Raw genomic sequence first — 25,122 nt, forward strand, 5'->3', positions numbered from 1 at the left:
TTATTGAAGGTCTTATCGGGCTGCAGATGCAAGCAAAACAGGAGCGATTGGCCTACAGCTATCGGCAGCTGTACGAGGTAATGCTGGAAACTGCAGCGGTGCAACCTTCCTCTGTAGACTACGAAAGTTGTGAAATTGATGAAATCAGGTTCTACGATCGAATCAAGCACTATTAATTCAGTATAGTCGAGCCAGATGATAACTACTGAAGTCCTCCTGAGTTCCTGGCCCCTTTCGCTTTGAGCTGGAATCTCAAGTTCACTAAGGCGAAGCGGGTTTATTTTTCCCAATTTGTTTATTAGAGGCTCGGCGAACAAGTTCATCTCTCGAATGGACAGGGGGCGCCACAAGCCTCCGGGAAATCTTCGTGTACTTGGAACCCCCGCGGCCAGATTACCGATCGGTTTTGGTGTCCGCCCGGTAAACAGACGCACGCTCAGGATGCAGGACGCTGGCTCGAATTCAGATCTGGACATTCTGAAAGAGATTTTTTTTTTTTTTTTTTTTTTTTTTTTTTTTTTTAAATTCCGCAAACCTTTACGATGTCTTTGACCTACACAATGAGCGATGTACAGGAACCACAGGGTCGTCTCGCGAGGCGCCTCTCCGATTAGATAGCTCGCGAACATCGTCAGGACACCCTCGCAGCAGTGTGGCTCCTCGTCCGGTTATTGACGTCTTACCTCGTTCAACTATGGGTGGCCAAAGCCACGTTAGGACGTAGCATCTTTAGAATTTATCTGTTCTCACTTCGGCGACGGAGGAGTCCTTGGTCAAAATAGAGTGTAAATACTGTCAAAGTACTTCACGGGAACTGGAAAGAGAAGAGTGGATACCATAGTGTACGGGATGTCAGCTGATAGCGGCGCCCGGCGTCACATTGGAGGGTAGTATCAGCCTGGTCAGCAACAGAGTCTGCAACGATACCGTAGCAGACGGAGCCTGGATAGTCGTGGTCGTGGCACCATTGTAGCGGAAGACAGTGTTCGCGGTGAGCGTGACATCAGGCGCGACGGCAGCCGCCGACGTCGGCGTGGCGGCCAGCGACACCAAGGGAGCACATCAGCAATCTTACCAGCTTGTCACTGCAGCAGACGGTGTTACGTTCGGCGGTGAGATTGAGACGGCCGTCGTCAGCTCGAAAGGCGTCTTCGATGCCCCTGTCGCGTCACGCAGTATCGTGCTCGGTGGCCCTCTCGAGGTCGCCGCCGTCAGCGCGGGAGGCACCGGCGCCAGCGTGGCAGTCAGCTACATCGGTGAACAGCATCGACAGAGTTCGCGGCGTCGTCACGGCAAACGCGGCAGGAAAATTAGCGACGCCTTCGCGGCAGCCGCAGTATTGCGCTCGGTGGCGCGATGAAGGTCGCCGCGTCTGCAATCTTACCTCGTGCGATCGAGGCGACATCAAGGCGCCAGCATCAGCGTGGCGGCCGACGACACCGGTGGAAAACTTCAAGTAGCTTGCGGCGTTGTCACGGCAGACGCAGCAGAAGGATTGCGACGCCTGTGCAGCGGTTAACAGTATTACGCTCCGCATCACCACTGAGGCGCCAGCATAAGCGTGGCGGCCAGCAATACTGGTGGACAGCTTCGGCAGGGTCGCGGCGTTGTCACGGCAGATGAACGCTCTACATCACCATCGAGGCGCCAGCATAAGCGTGGCGGCCAGCGATACTGGTGGACAGCTTCAGCAGGATCGCGGCGTTGTCACGGCAGATGAGCGCGCTGCATCACCATCGAGGCGCCAGCATAAGCGTGGCGGCCAGCGATACTGGTGGACAGCTTCAGCAGGCTCGCGGCGTTGTCAAGGCAGACGCACGCTCTGCATCACCATCGAGGCGCCAGCATAAGCGTGGCGGCCAGCGATACTGGTGGACAGCTTCAGCAGGATCGCGGCGTTGTCACGGCAGACGAACGCTCCTGCATCACCATCGAGGCGCCAGCATAAGCGTGGCGGCCAGCGATATTGGTGGACAGCTTCAGCAGGCTCGCGGCGTTGTCAAGGCAGACGCACGCTCTGCATCACCATCGAGGCGCCAGCATAAGCGTGGCGGCCAGCGATATTGGTGGACAGCTTCAGCAGGCTCGCGGCGTTGTCAAGGCAGACGCACGCTCTGCATCACCATCGAGGCGCCAGCATAAGCGTGGCGGCCAGCGATACTGGTGGACAGCTTCAGCAGGATCGCGGCGTTGTCACGGCAGACGAACGCTCTGCATCACCATCGAGGCGCCAGCATAAGCGTGGCGGCCAGCGATATTGGTGGACAGCTTCAGCAGGCTCGCGGCGTTGTGACGGGGGCAGGTGGCCGCGCTGGTAGCCTGCGTATTGACGACTGATCACTAACGGCACGGCGCTCGCGTCGGAGCAGCAGCAGACATACTTACAGCGTCGCACGCGACGCCTATGCGGCGGCCACAACGTTGTTCGGCGGCACCGCAGAGGTCGTTAACGAGGAAGCAACTTCTACGCAACTTCGGCGGCGCCGATGTGGCGGACAACACTGCCGCGGTCAGTGGCGCTATCGCAGCGCTACCAGTAAGTTTCGGCGCCGACACGTGTCCGCCGTCCTCCGCACCGAATCGGAAACTGAACATGTTCTTTCTAAAATAATATGAAGCTGCTCACCCATTCGTCGGAGAAATTCAAACCTCCTTGGAGCGCGGTATTCCTTCACCGCGCCCTCCGCCGCCGCCGCCGCCGCCGCCGCAGCCCGCAGGTCGCGCAGCCCGCGGTCGCGAAGCACGTGGTCCCCGGAGCACGTGGTCCCCGGCTGAGCAACTTACCTACGTCACCGCTTATATTCTCGCGCGAAACTTTTAATACGCGGATAACACTTCCTACTTTAGTCTCGGAAATGCGAATAGTTTAAAAAAGAAAACTGATTAACGGTAACGATTTTTGCAGCATGGAACTTTCTTACAAAAAGTGGGTAGAATCATAAAGCACCGCTCGTTCATTTCTATCGTGAGAACCCCGAAATACGAATAATGATCGCTAGCGAGGCATAATATATCTCATTATTCAAGACGAACGAGCGTAAATTAAAAGGGAAGAAAGAATTGACGGATGAAATTGAAATTGAAAAATTCCGAAATGTTATAAGCCACTTTTTAAATAAAAACACGAATAATTCTGGTTTGACCAGAAGTAACGAGGAAATAGAAACTAAAAGATTAATTTCGAGACACCATGCTGTAAAAATGTTCGAACGGAATACGCGACAACCGGTCACTTCGGCGTTCGACGAAACAATGAGGGTGGCTGGTGGCGGGTCGGGGCGCAAGGAGCCTTATGTTGCAGGTGGGGAAAACGGGACTACCAACATCGCGGCGGTGTGACGCCGGAGCGACTTACAACGAACGATGGCGCCATCTATCGGTCCGATGCGACGTCTACGACGTACTCTCTCTATAAAGACCTCGGATATACAAACGGCACAAATAATATTTTTACTTATTTTTTGAATATAAAAGCTATTTAATCTTGAATTAAAATTTTGAAAAAACCCCCGACAGCGACATAGTGGACCGATTTTTATGAAACATGGCTAAGAACACTCCCGACTAACTCAGCTTTCAAACAAAAAAAACTAAATCGAAATCGGTTCATCCGTTCGGGAGCTACGATGCCACAGACAGACACACACACAGACAGACAAACAGACAGACAGACAGACAGACAGACAGACAGACAGACAGACAGACACGTCAAACTTATAACACCCCTTCGTTTTTGCGTCGGGGGTTAAAAACAATTGATCCCAAGTATTTGGCACATATTACAGTTTCCTTATAGGAAAAATGCGTTCATTGAAAAGCTTTTTTTACAAAAAGCATGTATTACCCGTGGGCCTCAGTCAATCTGCGTAAGAATGTCCTATAATATTTATTTATTTATTTATTTATTTATTTATTATATCAAAACAAATTATTACAAGTATTAAAACCCTCCGAAGTAAATGCGTATCAAGTACCTAAACTTAAAATATTATAAGCTTAAAAGTGTAATATTAATAATTATAAAATGTACTTTCTAATTCTTGTTCTATAGGTAAGTTACCAAGAGGACAAGGATACTATGAATAAGATACATTTATTCTCAATTCAAAATAAAATAAACACTAAATCTCAATTTAAAAGACACCGCACCCAGTAAAAGTATTTGAATGGCGTCCATTGTGAACGCAGCTTCTTGAAAGGGCCAGGTGCGCACGCATCTGCCATGTTTACAAGTCTCACACGTGCGCGTGCGCGCTGTCAGTGCGGTAACTTGGTTTATATGAGACCTGTTAGGTTATTTTTAAAAGTACAAAAATTATTGCTTTGTGTATGATCACGGCCTCTGAAATCTGAAAAATAAATACAATTTTACAGATCTTTTATTTTAAGAACTTAGGTAACATTATAATTTCACATTAATAAAAACATCTAACTATGATGACTATGATTACCTAAAGTAAGTAAGCTATGATGCATGGAAAACTCTGGAATCTGTGAGAATGGCTTCATCTTTACTTTTATAATTATGTACATAAATAACGTATCATATAAAGATAGTCCTACACTACAGTTACGGCCAAATTAAAAATCGATAGGTTATCCCATTTTCCAGTCTGCCGGCTCGATTCCTTGACAAAAGAACGAATAGTTCAGTGAACCTTTACAGCATAAGCTGTATTATGTTACAAGCTTACTATCGATTAGAAGCATAATGAAATCGATTATAATCGCCTAAAAAGCTGTCAAAATAACAGTGGCTATAAAACTGCCGACAGAAACTCATACACGGATTTTCATTTCAGTGCAGAACTTGATTAAACTTTTGTCTTCTGGATAGTCCTAGCTTTGCCACGTGAGGATGACAATCGTGGGTCGTTGGTAAACGCCTATACGTAAGGAAATTTACGTGATTGTACGAAATAGAACCTCAGTAGCATCTGCTATTTTGATAAAGTTTGGTGTTTATTCATTTTAAACATTAAAAACTATAAGGGTTTTAATGCCTCTATACATTAGTTGCGGCAGTATACCTCGCATTTAATCTGATGTCACAATTATCGTTCTAAGGCTTTATCTACCAGTCGACTTGGGTCAAACAGAACTTTTCGAGGAGCGTTTGTCGATTCACTGTTGCAATATTGCTTACTTGCTTAGACCCCCGATTCTAATGAAAGGTTCTATTATTATTTTTCTTAAAAATGCATGCAAGACAGACGAAAAAAAAAACTCGATAAATTCCGCTTCTATTTTCCAGTCTACCGACTAGATTCCATTACAAAGAATTAACGGTTCGATGAACCTTTTTACACGAAAACCCGCTATCAAGTTATAGTGTGTCAACTAATATGAGTAGGGTAAACCAGATTTTCAATACATTACTGAAGTTGCTGGAATAATGGAAGGCAACTAAAATCTTTTTCGCCTGTTTTGAAGTACAATGGGAATCGAAGGCGTTCCTGTCGAATGAGGGTTTGAAAGTGTTAAGTTATTTAAGAAATTGAATCAATGGCTATAGGTCAATAAAGCCTACTTACAATAGTCACAACACTGGTAGAGAATGCTGTCTGGCATTAAGTCCGCCTTTTGTACTATAAGTTTTTCTTTCTTTGTGTACAATAAAGATTAAATAAATAAATAAATAAATAAATAAACACTCACAATTGACAAAATTACAGACAGTGCTTATAATTGTTAAAAAAAAAATCAAGTCTTCAGTCATTTTAAATTTCGACTAACTGCCCAACATGAAATAGACTATGGTTTGTGAAGATGATACAAACATTTTGTTTTGACTTGTAAGTTTAAAAATTTTTAGTTTTAAATCCCAATTTGATTTTAGTTTTTATATTTGTTATCTGAATCAATCTAATCGTCGTTTCGTAGAAAAAAAAATATTTGCAATATTTATTTATAATGGCGCATTAAAATAAACATTTAAGGTGGCTCGCTTAGGTTACCCGAAGCTCAGGCTGCGTTAGATGGCGTTAATCTGCAAATTACCAGTCTTATTTTTTTTGTGGAGTCGTACAGGCATTTATATACTTTCAATTATGCTTCGCGAACATTTAATATTAAAATTGACGTATTACAACATACATTCAACTTCTCATTGTAACGTTAATCCCCTCAATGTACATAAATTTACTATTTTACACTATTTTTAAGTACCACTCACACATACAAACAGTGTTTTTGTATCCCTTCTAGTCGATAATTTCACGCGGTGACAGCTTGTTTAAATAGCCTTGCGGTAAATACGTGCCATCGCATGATTTGCATGGAAGTACTGGGTTCGAATCCAGCTAGGACTTTTTCTCTTTTTTTTTTTATACTACGTCGGTGGCAAACAAGCATACGGTCCGTCTGATGGAAAGCGGTCACCGTAACCTATGGACGCCTGCAACTCAGAGTTTCGCATGCGTGTTGCCGCCCCATTAGAAACTTGTACACTCCCCTTTGCTGTGTGTGCACAGCAAAAAGGAGTGTACAAGTTCAAAGGAGGGTTTGGGTTGCCGACGACTCAAAGGACAATAGACGGAACAAATTAGTTCCGTAAGTCCTCCCGTCGTCAGCACCCCGCACCCTCGTTGAGCTCTGGCAGCCTTACTCACCGGCAGAAACACAACACATTGAGACACTATTTTTTGTTTTATTATTTATACATAAATGTATATGTACTCGTACAGTAGTTACTGAGCGTTTTCCACAAAAAAGATTAAAAACCTATTCTCTTACATGGTAATAATTTTTGGGTTCGTCGAACTCAGAATTTCTAACATAATTATCCTAATCTGATATTTTAAAAAATTCCAAAAAAGTATAGATACATTTTAGTTTCTAAACTACGATTCGAATGATTTTTTTTTTTCTAATTGTTTATTTTCGATGGAGCAAGGGTATTCAAATCGCTTTTGAAATCTTAAATTAGTAAATGAAAATGCAATAGTTAACTGAGTAACGTAATGCTTTAAAAACTCAAGTGGACTTTTTTTATCTAAGGAGTAATTTCGATAAAATATTATTAGAGGGTATTAAAAGTTGTGTTTTATATCTCAACTTAATAAATAGAAAATCAAAATGACAATAAAAATATCAATAGGTTCTCTAAGATAAAATTGATACCTTCGGCTCTCCATTCTTGCTCGGTCAATAAAAAATACGAAATTTATATACAAAAAAATACAAAAAGTTTATAGAATCCTGGGAATCGAACGCACCTTCACGGCGTGACAGACGCCTGTACACCAACGACGCCATTACATAACACGCTGTTCCCGACGAAATTGGGCTATACATATATAATTATTTAAATATAAATAATAATGTCAAATCCATACTAATATTACAAATGGGAAAGGGTGTGTGTCTGTTTGTTTGTCCGTCTTTCACGGCAAAACCGGAGCGACGAATTGACGTGATTATTTAAGGGGATTTAGTTGAAGGGATGGAGAGTGACATAGGCTACTTTTTGTCTCTTTCTTACGCGAGCGAAGCCGCGGTCAAAAGCTAGTTTATTTATTATAAATGGGAAAAGCTGGTTACTCTATAATCTGAAGTGGAAGAATTCGTTGTTTCACCAAAGATAATGTGTGTTTGTTTGTTTGTCCGTCTTTCACGGCCAAACGGAGCGACGGATTGACATGTTTTTTAAGTGGAGATAGTTAAAGGGATGGAGAGTGACATATGCTACTTTTGTCTCTTTCTAACGCAAGCGAAGCCGCGGGCAAAAGCTACAGTACAGCACGGGTAGCATGGTCGCGCGATAGACGATAAAATATCAGGCCGTCCCTGTCGCACTATTAGTAAATGCGATTATAGGGACGGCCAGATGTTTTATCATTTATCGCGCGACCATAATTGCCTGCCTGGACCAGATTATATTGATGATAATTATTATTTGTAACCATTTAGTTAATATTGTCTTCAGTTACCGCGATAGTTACTCATGAAATAAAAACTATGAAAACGGATTAAATCGCGTATAATGAGTTTAAAATTCATCCCGATGTTTCAAACACTTTACAGCGTTCGTGGTCAACGGGTGACTGAGGAAAAATTACAATGTGCAAAAGCTACCCATATTCTTGTATATAACCATTTAGTTGTTGAAGAAAAACATTCACACAACAATAACATAGGTCAACCAGCTCAGTAAATGCAATACTTTACTAATACTATGCCCACACTATGACCTATGTATAATGTATTATACCAGACGTGTAATATTTTATTTTATCAACAAAGGCATAATAAAGGATTGTATTGTATTTTTGTATGAAAATAAAAAATAGGAAAGCAATATAGTAATAGTCAAATATTCCATTAAAAAAATAAAAAATACTTAATAAATCCATAAAAGTTCAAATGATTAAAAAAAACTTCGGACTCGAACCCACGATCTTCTGCATCATAGTCGGTCGTTTGACCGAGACGCCATTTCGATTTACATTAGCAGTGTCGAAATACACGATATGTATCTTTGTCGACAAAATGCGTCATTATTTCTGAGTCTGCTTGAGTTAACTAAACCAATATCTTTAAATAATTACTTGTCAAGAGCCAAATGTCACTGATGACAATGTCAACTAAAAATGCGCGAAATATGACGGCTCTGTGTCTGTACACAAAATTTGGCACGCACATTTACGTAAAATTAATAAAAAATTCACAAGGATTTGTCCATGATTTCTGTATGAAACAATGTATTTCATTCACTACCGCGACGACGGATAATGTATAGTAGATGTATGCGCATATTTTTATTTAGTTGTAGTGTGCGGTGACTAAATAAATGGTAGATGTTTTTTGTATGGAAAGCGAGCCACCTTAATTAAAGCACGGTATCATTTAGCATAATGATGACAATTGAAGTTACGTAGTTAGGCGGTGTCCTTTGTTGAACTTACAGGTTGAGTGACCTGGGGGCGCCTGAGGCGCGGGCGTGCGGTTTACTAGACTAAAACATTCACAGATATCTCACTTTGCAAACATGCTAGGATCACACCTAATTTATGGTGACAACCTGATAAAATACAAAGTCAAGATGGTCGTTGTGGTGGCGGCGTGCACATGTCTCGTCAGAAAGAACCTCGCGAAAGAGACGGGCGTGCCTTGGTCATGTGCATCATGTGCATATTATCTTCCTTAGTCGCCTTATACGACACCCACGGGACGAGATGGGGTAACAGGGACCGGACAACCCCTTCCGCGCTACAAGCCTTTCATTGGGAATCCCTAACGTAAGGACGACCCAATCGAGAGATTCTCCCTTTCGAACTGCAAGCCCATTCATTTGACTAGCCCTTACAAAAAACTAAGCAAAACAATAAAGCTAGCCCTGTGCATTGGCTTAGCGCTATCCGATACGGCTTGCAAGCCTTTAATAAGGGTTACCCTTATTTTAAGCGCTATTTATAAGGCTTTCCCTTTTGTTAAAGCGTAGTCGAGCCTTGCGTAAAAGAGACAGGATTATGAATCTAAGCTATTGTAAGAACAGGAAGGAAAATGCGCTGTTGCCACTCCGCACTATGCGCCCCATTTTTAATTTTGCAACGAAACATGTTTTCGTTGGATAAAAGTAGAACACGGCTAGAAATTATTTTTAATGAACTGGGAGACAAGGAAGTGATGGATCGCCTGATGGTAAATGATCATCGCCGCCCATAGATCAGTATGTACGTTCGTACGTATGAATGTATGTAGGTATGTATGTATGAATATAATTATGTAAATATGTATGTATGCATGTAAATATACAGTGTTGGCCGAAAATCAATACAATTAACCATTAACATTACACATTGAAAACGTTAATTGCCAACATAAAAACAAGCCGTTTTCGTCATCCAACTCGCCTTGATGAGTTAATTGGGTGAGCAGTTCCTAAGATAGAGCTGATGCTGAACCCTGGCTTTTCCCAGGGGAACGCGGGTTTGGTTTAACATAGGCAAGCGCTGTTTTCGTCATCGGACTTGTCTTGATGAGTACTTGTGTGAGCAGTAACCAAGGTAGAGCTGATGCTGAACCCTGGCTACTCCTAAGGGAACTCGGGTTTCGTGCAACATAGGCAAACGCTGTTTTCTTCATCGGACTTGTATTGATGAGTACTTGAGTGAGCAGTAACCAAGGTAGAGCTGATGCTGAACCCTGGCTTTTCCCAGGGGAACGCGGGTTTGGAGTAACATAGGCAAGCGCTGTTTTCTTCACCGGACTTGTCTTGGTGAGTACTTGAGTGAGCAGTAACCAAGGTAGAGCTGATGCTGAACCCTGGCTTTTCCCAGGGGAACGCGGGTTTGGAGTAACATAGGCAAGCGCTGTTTTCTTCACCGGACTTGTCTTGGTGAGTACTTGTGTGAGCAGTAACCAAGGTAGAGCTGATGCTGAACCCTGGCTATTCCTAGGGGAACGCGGATTTGGAGTAACATAGGCAAGCGCTGTTTTCGTCATCGGACTTGTCTTGATGAGTACTTGAGTGAGCAGTAACCAAGGTAGAGCTGATGCTGAACCCTGGCTATTCCTAAGGGAACTCGGGTTTCGTGCAACATAGGCAAACGCTGTTTTCGTCATCGGACTTGTCTTGATGAGTACTTGAGTGAGCAGTAACCAAGGTAGAGCTGATGCTGAACCCTGGCTTTTCCCAGGGGAACGCGGGTTTGGTGTAACATAGGCAAGCGCTGTTTTCGTCATCGGACTTGTTTTGATGAGTACTTGAGTGAGCAGTAACCAGGGTAGAGCTGATGCTGAACCCTGGCTATTCCTAGGGGAACTCGGGTTTCGTGCAACATAGGCAAACGCTGTTTTCGTCATCGGATTTGTCTTGATGAGTACTTGAGTGAGCAGTAACCAAGGTAGAGCTGATGCTGAACCCTGGTTATTCCTAGGGGAACTCGGGTTTCGTGCAACATAGGTAAACGCTGTTTTTGTCAGCGGACTTGTCTTGATGAGTACTGGTAAAGCTGATATTGAACTCTGGCTGTACCTAGGGGAACTTAGGTTTGGTGCAACATAGACAAACCCGGTTTCCGTTATAGGCCCTGCCTTTATGAGGACTTGGGTGCGCAGTACCCAAGCCACTGCTGTAGCTGAGACCTGGTGGTACCTAGGGGAACTCAGGTTCGGTGCAATATAAATAAACGCTGTTTTCTGTTCATAGTATGTTTCGTGTGAAATATCTTAGACTCGTCTTTATGACTGGTACTTAGTTGAGTTGAGTAGTACCATAGAATCTGTCAAACTATTTCTGTTGATTGTTGTGAATTCTATGAAGATCGTTTGAGACAGAAATACTTTTCTAGTGGCAATCAAGCATACAGCCCGTCTGATAGTAAATAGTTACCGCAGTCTATGGACGCTTGGAACTCCAGTATTCTCCTTATTCCCTGTGTTACTATTAGTGAAGTCGACTGTACTTAATTTTGATATTCAAATGGATATACATACGTATTTTTTTAGACATAAATAAAGTGTTTTATGTATGGCAAATTAATAAATTTGTTCTAACTACTTGATGTTAATATTCACTTCTGGTAGGATTTTTGTTCAGTTATGTTTTATGCCTAACTTGACATTGCATGAAATATTTCTATATTATAATGCACCGAAACCAGAGTTGCCCTAGATACCGCCAGGGCTCAGCTACAACGCTGTCTTGGCTATTGCGCACCCAAGTCCTCGTCAAGACAAGTCCGATGACGCAAACAGAGTTTGCCTATGTTACACCAAACCCGAGTTCCCCTAGGTACAGCCAGGTTTCAGCATCAGCTCTATCTCGGGTAGAGCTCACCCAAATACTCATTAAGACAAGTCCAATGACGAAAACAGCGTTTGCCTGTGTTACACTAAACCCGATTTCCCCTAGGTGCAGCCAGGGTTCAGCATCAACTGGACTTCGGGTACTGCTCACTCGAGTACTCATCAAGACAAGTCCGATGACGAAAACAGCGTTTGCCTGTGTTACACTAAACCCGAGTTCCCATAGGTGCAGCCAGGGTTCAGCATCAGCTGGAATTTGGGTACTGCTCACTCGAGTACTCATCAAGACAAGTCCGATGACGAAAACAGCGTTTGCCTGTGTTACACTAAACCCGAGTTCCCCTAGATGCAGCCAGGGTTCAGCATCAGCTGGACTTCGGGTACTGCTCACTCGAGTACTCATCAAGACAAGTCCGCTGACGAAAACAGCGTTTGCCTGTGTTTCACTAAACCCGAGTTCCCCTAGGTGCAGCCAAGGTTCAGCATCAGCTGGAATTCGGGTACTGGTCACTCGAGTACTCATCAAGACAAGTCCGATGACGAAAACAGTGTTTGCCTGTGTTACACTAAACCCGAGTTCCCCTAGGTGCATCCAGGGTTCAGCATCAGCTGGACTTCGGGTACTGCTCACTAGAGTACTCATCAAGACAAGTCCGATGTCGAAACCAGCGTTTGCCTGTGTTACACTAAACCCGAGTTCCCCTAGGTACAGCCAGGGTTCAGCATCAGCTGGACTTCGGGTACTGCTCACTCGAGTACTCATCAAGACAAGTCCGATGACGAAAACAGCGTTTGCCTGTATTACACTAAACCCGAGTTCCCCTAGGTGCAGCCAGGGTTCAGCATCAGCTAGACTTCGGGTACTCATCAAGACAAGTCCGATAAAAAAAACCGGCCAAGAGCGTGTCGGGCCACGCTCAGTGTAGGGTTCCGAAGTTTTCCATATGTTTCTCAAAAACTACTGAACCTATCAAGTTCAAAACAATTTTCCTAGAAAGCCTTTACAAAGTTCTACTTTTGTGATTTTTTTCATATTTTTTAAACTTGTGGTTCAAAAGTTAGAGGGGGGGGGGCGTACTTTTTTTTCCTTTAGGAGCGATTATTTCCGAAAATATTAATATTATCAAAAAGCAATCTTAGTAAACCCTTTATTCGTTCTTAAATACCTATCCAACAATATATCACACGTTGGGGTTGGAATGAAAAATATTATCAGCCCCCATTTTACATGTAGGGGGGGTACCCTAATATTTTTTTTTCCATTTTTTATTTTTACACTCTGTTGGTGTGATTGATATACATATTGGGACCAAATTTCAGCTTTCTAGTGCTAACGGTTACTGAGATTATCCGCGGACGGACGGACGGACGGACAGACAGACATGGCGAAACTATAAGGGTTCCTAGTTGACTACGGAACCCTAAAAAGCAGCGTTTGCTAGGGATTGCAATCCGGTCCGGCGGATCCGGTAATCCGGCCGGATCCGGTACCCCGTATAAGGGATAGCGGGCCGGTCCCTGTGGGGTTTTTTTACATGCTACCGGATCCGGTGAAATTCGCCGGATCCGGTACCGGATCCGGTAATGTAATTTAATATGTTAGAATAGTGCAAAAAAATAACATTTACGCTAACATTTGAACGTAGCTCAACAGGGGATTGCAATCCGGTCTGATTTCCAATCAAAAAATAATTTAATACGTATACGTTTTTTGCATTACTGGGCCGTTTGGAAGTAAAATAATGTGCTCAAGTGACGCGTCAGACTTTCCGTCTTTGAATCTGTAGTGAAATCTGTGAAATTGTTTGCTTGGATGCAAAATGTGGAATAGTGGAGAGTGACAAAGGGCCATACGACAAAACTTTTCGTTAACATGTCACTGAGGTCGATCCTTCGCGTTTTCTGGTTAAACACTATCCGAAATCAAGACCTATTGAGTATATGCCAGCAAACACCCATTAGTGAGGAAACCGTGACACAAAAAGTACATTGGCAGCACACAATTCCAAGAGTTCCCTCTAACGAAATAACGCAACCATTTCTTTCGGCTGGAAATCGCCTGCCGCTGGAAGGAGCCTTGGCTCCGGGCGCCCTGTAAACTCATGGAAGCGGTCCGTTGAGGATGAACTACGAGCGACCGTGTCGAGCTGGAGCGAGGCCACGAGGGTAGCTGAAGATAGGAAGGCATGGCGCGAGCTTGAGAAGGCCCTTTGCATCTCTGTGGTGACGTAGGACTACAAGAACAACAATGTTTTCAGCATGATATAAGAAGTATGAGGGCACATTGCTACAAAAATCATAAAAAAACAATTCAAAGCTTAAATATGAACATTTTTAAAAGGTATTCAGTAAGATTGTGGTTTCAGCAATACATAGCAAATAATACTAAGGTCAATTACTCTTGATGACTTTAATTCAGCTACTGTAGTTTTTTTTAGTTCTTCTTTGCGTGTGAGAAAAGTTAACTGTAAAATAATACAAAACATAATTATCTCTTTTTAAATAGTTATCTCATAATGCATGTAGGTAATGTTATATAAATGTCCGTTCTTAAAAACTTAAAAGCTCTATAGGTATTACTGTAAAACAATACAGTAAAAATAATTTTGTTATCCTATGAAAGCTTAAAAAGAACGAAAGAATTTTATTTGCGACTGATTATTTTAGTAAAATTTACTTGTTACCTGGTAAAAATGTTGATTTCTAAGCTTTCAACTTTGGTTTATTAATTGTGAAGCAAAATACCATCATATTTCTCATATTATGCTGAAAACATACAAAAAAAAATTACTATTTGGGTACTTTTAATACTCAAGGTCAATCCGGCCGGATCCGGCCGGATCCGCCGGATTGGGACCTAAATCCGGCCGGATTGGATATCAGACCGGATTGCAATCCCTACCTCACAGTTGGCGTAAAGTTCATTCTTTCACTACAGATCGATCGATACACGCTGACACGAATGGAATGAACGAAACTTTAGTTGTGTGAGTGACACCTGTATCGTTAATATCGGTATACGACTGTATACTGTCAAGAGCCACCATTTTATTTTATTTTCGATTAAGATTTACATGTCAATATTTCAAATACAAGATGTCGTAAGTATTAACTATAAATTATTCTGATACTAACGCCTTTTTAGCGCAATGATAAGGTTCAATTTAGTAAGGCAGAGATGTGATTGTTCTGCCCCCTTCAAGTACAAGATCCCTGCTCCATCTTCACATTCGAAGGCCCTGATATTTTTTGGGTTATCTGTTGTGTCACTTAGACATTTTCAATCACTCATTCGTTCAATTCGTGCCAGCTCTTTTGACCAAGTGAACTATCTGCTCAAAATAGTCTGTAACTTATATTTTATTAACAAGATTTGCTGCCGCTGTCGATAGTATACTTATTGTATTGCCTTTCTGTTTCACGTCTACTAACGATTTATTATTAATGTATTTTCTTCTGATATTTACTCTGTTTCTGAAATGAAATGAAATGAAATATTTATTTTTCCAAGTAGGCATATTAGAATGCGCTTATGAACGTCAAATAAAGCTACGCCGGCCTACGCCTCAGCCTCGAGAAGATTTCAGTCCCCCCTCAGTTGGAGGGGGGTATCCACTATGGGACCGGCAAGAAACTCGGCGGGCCACTTCTTTTCAAAACATTACATCTTATAATTAACGTGCATTAAAAAACGAGATACAATTTTAATCAGCAAAAGGTATTCATAAAAAAAAAGAAATATTAAATTAACAGACTAGGTACCTATTCTATTCTCTATCCCTAACAAATGTGACATGACCGAATTACACACATAGTTTTATTGCATTACCTATTTTTTTATACCTACATTATTGCGTACACTGGAGGATGGTGTAATATCTCGATATGCATTAGGGAAAGATATAGCTTACCATCAGGCGCCTTAGCCCATTTCTCAAAACTGAAAATTACAAAGTGAAATAGATATCATACACGAAAGAAAAAACAACAAGGCCCACTGGTGGCCGAGCCGGGAATCGAACCCGGGTCTTCAGCTTACGCGGCTAACGTCATTACCACTAGACCACCCGCCCGCCAAAAAATATTTAATAAAATAATTTGATTTGTTCCATAGTTGAAAAGTACAAGTTACAAGCGAAAGTCTCTTTCCAATTTGTCATATTAGGCAGCGTTCCCACTTAAGCGTCGCGTGTCTCGGGGCGCGCAACGGACGTCTCCGCCACGCCGCCTGAATGTAATTCCAAAAACGGCTCCTCAGTACATTTTGTATAGGAAGGACGTAAGACGCGCCTCCAGGTGGCGCGGCGCGCGCCACGCCGCCGCCACGTTTTTTGAATTACATTCAGGCGGCGTGGCGGAGACGTCCGTTCCGCACCTCAGGACATGCGTCTCTTAAGTGTGGCCGGTCCCTAAGACATTGACTACCACTTGTAAATTGTAAGTTCGAGAAATGGGACCCTGCCCGCTCGTTTGCCTCCTATCTCATAAAAAAGGTATATTGTCGGTCAGTAAATTATGATCAGAATTATTGAAATCCATGATTAATACACTTGACGATTGTTGTACCTACTCGTATGTACAATGACCATCATTTATAATATGAGATAAACATGTTTTATTTGATGGAGTCTGTACATCAACGTCAAACACCAACGAGCAAAACAACATTCAAGGCTTATGAAAATAAGCTGAAATAAGCCCACAGCGAGTGGTTTTGTTTTTGTTCTGCGGTAAAAATGTGCAAAGGAAAATGTTGCGGAATTCACACTGACAACATGTTTTGAGGTTTTGCAATTTTACATAAGCAAAATAGAGTTACCCTAACCAGCATATACATACATATAGAAGGGTTCTGTAACCTCATAGGATAAGAAAAAATCCGGCCAAGAGCGTGTCGGGCCACGCTCAGTGTAGGGTTTCGTAGTTTTCCGTATTTTTCTCAAAAACTACTGAACCTATCAAGTTCAAAACAATTTTCCTAGAAAGTCTTTATAAAGTTCTACTTTTGTGATTTATTTCATATTTTTTAAACATATGGTTCAAAAGTTAGAGGGGGGGGGACGCACTTTTTTTTCCTTTAGGAGCGATTATTTCCGAAAATATTAATATTATCAAAAAACGATCTTAGTAAACCCTTATTCATTTTTAAATACCTATCCAACAATATATCACACGTTGGGGTTGGAATGAAAAAAAATATCAGCCCCCACTTTACATGTAGGTGGGGTACCCTAATAAAACATTTTTTTCCATTTTTTATTTTTGCACTTTGTTGGCGTGATTGACATACATATTGGTACCAAATTTCAGCTTTCTAGTGCTTACGGTTACTGAGATTATCCGCGGACGGACGGACGGACGGACGGACGGACGGACGGACGGACGGACGGACGGACGGACGGACGGACGGACGGACGCACGGACGGACGGACGGACGGACGGACGGACGGACGGACGGACGGACGGACGGACAGACAGACATGGCGAAACTATAAGGGTTCCTAGTTGACTACGGAACCCTAAAAATCATGCGGTTGTATTGTGGTAGACTCAGGCACACGCAGGCGCCATAAAGTAAATCTTAAGTCAGTCAAACGAGTCCCTCATAATATTTTCATAGACCACGACGACCTTAGCAGTTTCAAAACGACATATTCGCTGAAGACTTCGTAACTTGCTTTATATTCTAAAACTAAAAGTTCCTACGTAAATGTACATTTCATTGTCTAACTGGTGGTTTCCAAAAATACATATTGTATAGGCTAGTTTCCTATACTTAAATTAAAATATTTTATGCAGTGCACGAAATAAAGCACCACATAATTGGAAGAAAAATATGGACAGTAGTTATTTTTAAACATAATTTCTATTTAATAAGTCAAAAAGAAAGATTTAAAGTAAATGAATTGACCGTGACGTCACTCCTCAGTATTTCATACTAATTCCATACTAGCAAATCGTTTTGACAGGTCATAAAAAGAAGCTGATTTGACTAGTAGGAAACTAGCCTATTGTGATAGACGCAGCGTTACCTAACGCATGTTGATCACAAAATAACCGCTCGCTTGAAAAGGGGGTAACCTCGACCCCCACATTTACAACTTAATTTTAACAAAACTCATGAATCAACCCCAATCATGTTCATGAATTATAAAAATTCGTATTTTTGAAAAGTAATAGTTAGGACTCATTTTTGATTGACGAGAAAGACATTAATTATACTAACAGTTTTATAATTTACTATGTCTCCATTACTTACATATTTTGTAAATATTTTGTTCGATGTTATATTTGTAAGTACTCGTAGATATTTGTTTTCCTCTGACATTACTTTATCAAAATAATTGGCTCTCATACCCTAAATACAATATTAATGATGTTCCCAATGTTCCCATTTACAAATGTGGTCATAGGATATGAAATAAAACAAATATATTATGAATATACTATACATAAGTTCGCCTTTGTACTGTCTTCCTGTGTCATATTTGTGTTTTGAACAATGAAGAGTTTATACATACATTAACAAACACGTATAAACATTAACACGAAGCCTAAATATACTCTATCTGTGTAAGGAAAATGAACATGTCCCTTATAATTAATAACTAAACAGAACAATATCTATTCCAGATGCTAGCAGAAAGCTAGAGTCAAGCGAAAAACGAATACATTGCTAAGAAAAGTAAGAAATAACCTTTTCTTGTAGAAGCCGCTTTGTGAATTTAGAAAGTTCCACTTGATTTTGAAATGTGTATACGCGAGTAAGTGTGTAAGATGGAAGTAAAAATGTGCCCTTAAAATGTTAAAAGGCCCGCAGATCGCAGAAAATCATTCATGACGCTCACGACAGATTTTGTTCATATGCCGGAACGCGGATCCACGTTGCATTAGCAGAATCTTATATATATATATATATATATATATATATATATATATATATTATACCCGTTCACGCACAGTATAATAAAGATCACTAACGTACAGTATGGCCACTCCCGCTCCCCGCTAAAAGTGCCGCCCACCCCCTCTCGGTTACCTCACAGTTACCGCCTGTCAAAAACGCGACCAGGCGACCTGTCATATTTCATACAAGCATAGTACGCGTTCACCTACACGAGCTTAGACTGTGTGCTAGGAACGCGCCTCTTTCATATATTTGATCGGCATTGTCCGACGTGTGGTTCAAGTATCGCGCTATTTCTGGCTTTCCTAGAAGCGTCCGTGTAAAATCATGAGACATTTAAACTGGACTGGTTTAAGAAAACCTCTCTATAAAACCTTTGGGAATATCTCAGGGATCCTGAGGGACAAAAAGGTGAGTAATGTTGAGCATTTGTTAGTAACGTTACAGGTTGACCGCTAAGGAATATGTTATGTTGGACAAAGGGACGGACATGCTAAAAGGTTTTGGTTACGTAACTAAGTGGTATAGCTACGTCCTTTAATGGTTGACTTGAGAATTGGTTGTGTTTTGAAACTGCCAAGACAATACACAACATACATGTTAGAGATGACTTTAGAAAACATCACCTAAAATGTTTGATAAAGGGTTACTGATATTTCCCTGTTGTAGGTATTACTTTGTTGAATTATTTGCTATTTAAAAAGTGGATCCATAAAAACGTAGTCCTTATTTGCTCTCAGGATTCGGACAGTATTGGAAATGTTTTAAGTGTATATTAACCTTTTATTCATTGTTAGGAGCGAAAGACTATGATATGACATATGATTTAAATAGTGATAGTAAAGTCACATTTAATAATAAGTTATTTTTCCGAGTGAAGACCACAAAATTACCTATACTGACAAAATAATATAGTGTCGGATATTTTTGGGGTCTTTACTGTATAACATTGCAGTCATTGCAGATGACTGTACAATCGCCATTAGATGTATTGGAGCTGCCAAAGCTCTCGCAAATATCTAATCACGCACTCTCACGTCTTGACAGTAGAAGCACAGTATAAAAACAGTAATAATTCTTCTAAGTAATTTTGCGCCGCGCGGTTTGTCCTTGACTAACGCTCGCACGCAGCGAAGTGCAGCGAGTACATGCGTAAACGGAAGATGCCAGTCGCATCAGTACAGTACGGGCCGCGCCGCGTGCGAGAGAGCCAAATACCGATCGCGTCGCCGCTGCCGGAGATTAACTACTGAGTCGTCCTTATACTGTGGTAGAAGCGTGTTCCGTTTTATGTGAGACCTTTCGCTGGCTATATTTGATGGCGACTGTACGTATGAAAGAGAACTGTACAACCCCAGTTGTCAGTTTACTCTAGATGTTCATATCAATTCGGAATATAAATTCGATGGTGCATAAAGGTGCACTTACACGTGCCAAAGGTGGGCGAGAAGCGTATATTGAAAATTCGGCTTGCCGGTGTTCGTACGAAATTGATTTTGCGATGCGATTTGGGTACAAAGGCTTGTCAGGGTAGACGTGTTTGGTTTTCTCAACACAGAATTTATAGACAAAGATGTAGTTTGGTGTTAGCATCTAACTAGAATTCGTTGTTATCATTGATATTACATATATAGCAACATTTAAGAGACACTTGATTAGGTTTAGGTGTGCACCTGTGCATTTGTTTTGTACGAAATACTACTACTACTTATTGGCGCAGCGACCCAAAATGAGTCTTGGCCTTCGACACGAGTGTACGCCAATTATCTTGATCCTTAACGACGTCCCTCCAGTTTTCTGCTTAGAGATCGTGCAGATCCGCTTCAACGGCATCACCCCAACGATATCTAGGTCGTCCACTTGGCTTCCGTCCTACTGAGAAACCTATGTATGCCCTTTTCGCGCCACGATCATCCTCCATTCTTAAAACGTGGTCGAGCCAACGGAGACGATGGGCTTTAGTCTCGCCGATAATGTTAGGTGCAGCCACAAGGTCTTCAATTTCGGCATTTTTGAGGAGCCTAAAACTACCATCCGCTCTCCTCACAGGGCCCAAAATCTTTCTTAACACTTTCCTTTCTGCTGAAAGGAAATACCATGACAAAATCTCCTTGTATCCCAGCGCGCACAAGTCTTTTACGGAACTCGTGAAGAATCTGGTTGGCGTAACTGATGACCGAAGCCTGATGAATAAAGGACAGATATGCTGCCGGCATCCTATGGTACAATACCTCAAAGCATAACCTACATAGATGCTAGTTTGCATGACAATGAAGAATCCTAATTAAATGGCATTTAATTTCCGCTGATATGGTTAAAAATTCCTTGTGTCAGTCATTGGGTGCAATATTTTAACAACAAACAGTATTTCGTCATGCTTTAGGATACTTAAATTTCGACTTATTTAACTTACGTCAAGTTTGATTTATTGACAAGCATTTTTATTTTTATTTTCGCCCGTTTTCATTCCGTCCACTCCCTCAAACGTCACTCCACAGTCATAAACGTCGCTAACAGCTTTTAAGCCGTCACCGATTAACCCGTACGGCTAATTGTGATTTAAAATATCAGGAATGGAATAAACTGCTATAAAACATTCGGTGAGATGTTTCAATTAATGAAATAAACGGGCGGCGTCATAAATTTTTGGATGTTCTTTTTTTCATGCGTTTCTATAATTAGTATGCGTGCAGTAGAAAAATAAACTCAATGCAAGCCCAGCCCAGCAGTTCAAAGTCCAACTGAACAAAACTTTGGGGACCAACTAATGGTCGTCTTAAAAATAAAGGGCTAAAGCAGACGGCTAATGATATTTCAGTCTGGAAAATGCTGCTGTACCAGTTATTTCCTAGTTTTGCAGATGATGGGCATGATAACATTTTTATTTGTTTTTAAATAATGCCTAAACCAATTAAAAAGACGAATTCCGTTGAAATACGAGTATAATTAAATTGAATCGAACAAGGTCTTTGGCGGTCTAGTCTACCATAACCTAAACCTTTTAGTAACTTCTATTTGTAAATTTCAGACTTCAAGAAAGACTTTCCTATTTTGTTAGCAATTCATGTATATGCTGGATTTTCTTGTTCCCCTGATACTGACCGACATGAAAATATCTGATCTAGTTTTACATGTTTACGGCAGCGTTCCCACTTATGCGTCGCGTGTCTCGGGGCGCGCAACGGACGTCGGCGCCACGCCACCTGAGTGTAATTCAAAAAGCGTCTCCTCAGTACATTTTGTATAGGAAGGACGTAAGGCGCGCCCCAGGCGGCGTGGCGCGCGCCGCGCCGCCTGGGGGCGCGTCTTACGTCTAAAATAAACACAACGGACGTGGCGGGGCGCGGGCGTGGCGAGGACGAGGCGCGGACGGGGCGCGGACGCAATCTAAATTACACATAAGAGGCGAAAACACGGCGCGATGCGTCATTATACAGGCTGATTTTGTTGCGGAAACATATTAATATTATCAAAAAAACAATCTTAGTAAACCCTTACTCATTTTTAGGGTTCCGTACCTCAAAAGGAAAAAACGGAACCCTTATAGGATCACTTTGTTGTCCGTCTGTCCGTCCGTCCGTCCGTCTGTCAAGACCCTTTTTCTCAGGAACGCGTGGAGGTATGAAGCTGAAATTTATATCAATTACTCAGGTCTACTGTCCCTTGAAGCTGTGAAAAAATCAAACTTCTAAGCCAACGCAATCAAAAGATACAGCCGTTTATGCCGCAAATTTTCGACACTTGCAAGGGAATCAAAACCTACAGGGTGCTTCCCGTGAACTCAGAATCTTGGAACGAAAGAATCTCAGAAATTTGGTACGAAGCAACGTCTTATAGCATAGATAAAGGAAAAATTACGAAAACCATAAATTTTTAGTTACATCACATAATATATTTTTTTTTAATAATTGTAAACCTTGCAGGTTTGTACGGAACCCTCGGTGCGCGAGTCCGACTCGCACTTGGCCGGTTTTTTAATACCTATCCAACAATGTATCACACGTTGGGGTTGGAATAAAAAAAAAACAGCCCCCACTTTACATGTAGGGGGGGTACCCTAATAAAACATTTTTTTCCATTTTTTATTTTTGCATTTTGTTGGCGTGATTGATATACATATTGTTACCAAATTTCAGCTTTCTAGTGCTTACGGTTACTGAGATTATCCGCGGACGGACGGACGGACGGACGGACGGACAGACGGACAGACAGACATGGCGAAATTATAAGGGTTCCTAGTTGACTACGGAACCCTAAAAAAACATTCAGTCGAATTGAGAACCTCCTCCTTTTTTTGAACTCGGTTATAAATAACCTAACCACAAAATTAAAATTTTGAAAAAACCCCCGACGACGACATAGTGGACCGATTTTCATGAAACATGGCTAAGAACACTCCCTACTAACTCAGCTTTCAGACAAAAAAAACTAAATCTAAATCGGTTCATCCGTTCGGGAGCTACGATGCCACAGACAGACACACACACAGACAGACAAACAGACAGACAGACAGACAGACAGACAGACGGACAGACGGACAGACAGACAGACAGACACGTCAAACTTATAACACCCCTTCGTTTTTGCGTCGGGGCACAGAATATATAATAGTACAAGTACAGAAGGCCCACTGCTTTGATGTTTCCGAAATGCCGCCTTTTTAAATACCTACAACATTCTTACAAAGAAACGAGCCGCACGTGCGCGGCGTCCGGTGATAGGGTTACCAATGGATCCAAACTAATTAATACTCACATTAAATGTTATACTATTATATTCAAGTCTTGAGTACTTTCTAGGTATACACGCTATATTTATATATTTTTGTTCAAGGTTCCAACATCACAAGCCTTATTGAACTTTTCCGTGGGACTTAATCACTAGTAGATCTGTATAAGAATGTCTTTTGGTATTTATTTTATTCAATATGTCTATTTAACTAAGTAATATTAGCCATTCCACCCGCGGACATCGCTTAAAAAACCTCGCGACGTAAAGTAACAATAGAAAGTGCGAACGTGCATTCCGTGAGAATGCGCGCCACCCCTGAGTAGGCCGCGAACTCGCGGCCGCCAGGATGTACTTGTAGCGCGGCAATAGGATCGCGGAGTGAGCCGCCCCTGGTCGGGGGTTAAAAACAACCTTCATTGCCGGCTGGCAAACGGCTAACCGTTGAAACAGAAATATAAATGAAAGAGATAGAAGGCTGCACCTGCGTTCACAGCTGCGTCGTCGGCGATTTCAAAGAAAAAAGCACGTGCAGCCTCTTGGCTACCTACACGGCCAGGTGCGGGCGCGGCTTTCGACCTTCGCGCCGCGCAATAGAATTCAATGTCGTCTGCTCGTGTGCGGTTCATTTGCTTTGGAGTGGCGGCGTTTTTAACATCAAAGGGGTGAGCCTATTTTGTGCAAAATTCTGTTATATCAATAACTTCTCACTTCACTAGATTATCGACATTGAATGTCGAGTATATATAGTATCAAATTATTATTTAATGTTTTAAAAATAAATTCTTATCAAATTATATATGTAGTATCATCACTTTATTTCAGTGTACGAATTTAGACACTAAAACCCCGCCCCTAAATTTGATGCGATAAGGACAATTGCTGCTCAGGCGAGAAATCCTGCGTACTTAATGAAAAATACAAAAATCGAGATTTCGCTCCCGATTGTTTCCTTCTCAAAAACTTCCTCTCAATCAGGATAATGATGAAATAATCTGTGTCGGACCGTTTCGATATTTTGGCTAATAATTGATCTCAGTTTTGAATACCACGTCTTTCTTTGTGGCAAATTAAATTTAGCCGTTTTGACCAACTGAAAGGCTCAACTTATTTCTTTAATAACCTAACCACAACATAAAAAAATAGAAAAAAACCCCGACACAGTGGACCGATTATCACGAAACATGGCTAAGCACACTCCCGACTAATTCAGCTATCAAACAAAAAAAAACTAAATCTAAATCGGTTCATCCGTTTGGTAGCTACGATGCCACAGACATACACACACACACACAGACATACAGACAGACAGACATGTCAAACTTATACCACTCCGTCGTTTTTGCGTTAGTAAAAACAAACATGCCAAAAAAGCAAAACGGTGCGACGTGCGACACAGATATTGATAATAATAATAAGTACATAGGTATAAACCAGGGAGGAAATAATGGAGAGCGTTTATATGTCCTGTTTTGCCTTAATTCAATATCATCACATATTTTTGTTGCTGATAAAATAATACATCCTATATATCAAGCGGCGCGCCCCTTGGGCGACGCTCGAGTTGTGTCTGCTAGCGGCGCGTCGCTTGAGTTGCCTGCGCCGCTTGCGCCGCGCCGCTTCAGTGTAATTTAAAAAACGTCTCCTCAGTACATTTTGTATAGGAAAGACGTAAGACGCGCCTCAAGCGACGCCGCGCCCCGTCGCCGCCACCGCGCCGCCGCCACCTCGTTAAA

At 41.9% G+C, this 25,122-nt stretch overlaps 1 protein-coding gene and 1 non-coding gene across 2 annotated transcripts in view; one reads left to right on the top strand and one right to left on the bottom strand.

Moving 5' to 3' along the window:
- Nucleotides 1–25,122, top strand: part of LOC125237322 (IQ motif and SEC7 domain-containing protein 3) — a 284,222-nt gene that overhangs the window by 91,436 nt on the left and 167,664 nt on the right. The window lies entirely within an intron of this gene.
- Nucleotides 15,753–15,824, bottom strand: Trnat-cgu. The gene has a single exon. It is a non-coding gene; the product is annotated as a tRNA-Thr (tRNA).

Source organism: Leguminivora glycinivorella, chromosome 21 (genome assembly GCF_023078275.1).
Source record: "Leguminivora glycinivorella isolate SPB_JAAS2020 chromosome 21, LegGlyc_1.1, whole genome shotgun sequence".
NCBI lineage: Eukaryota > Metazoa > Arthropoda > Insecta > Lepidoptera > Tortricidae > Leguminivora > Leguminivora glycinivorella.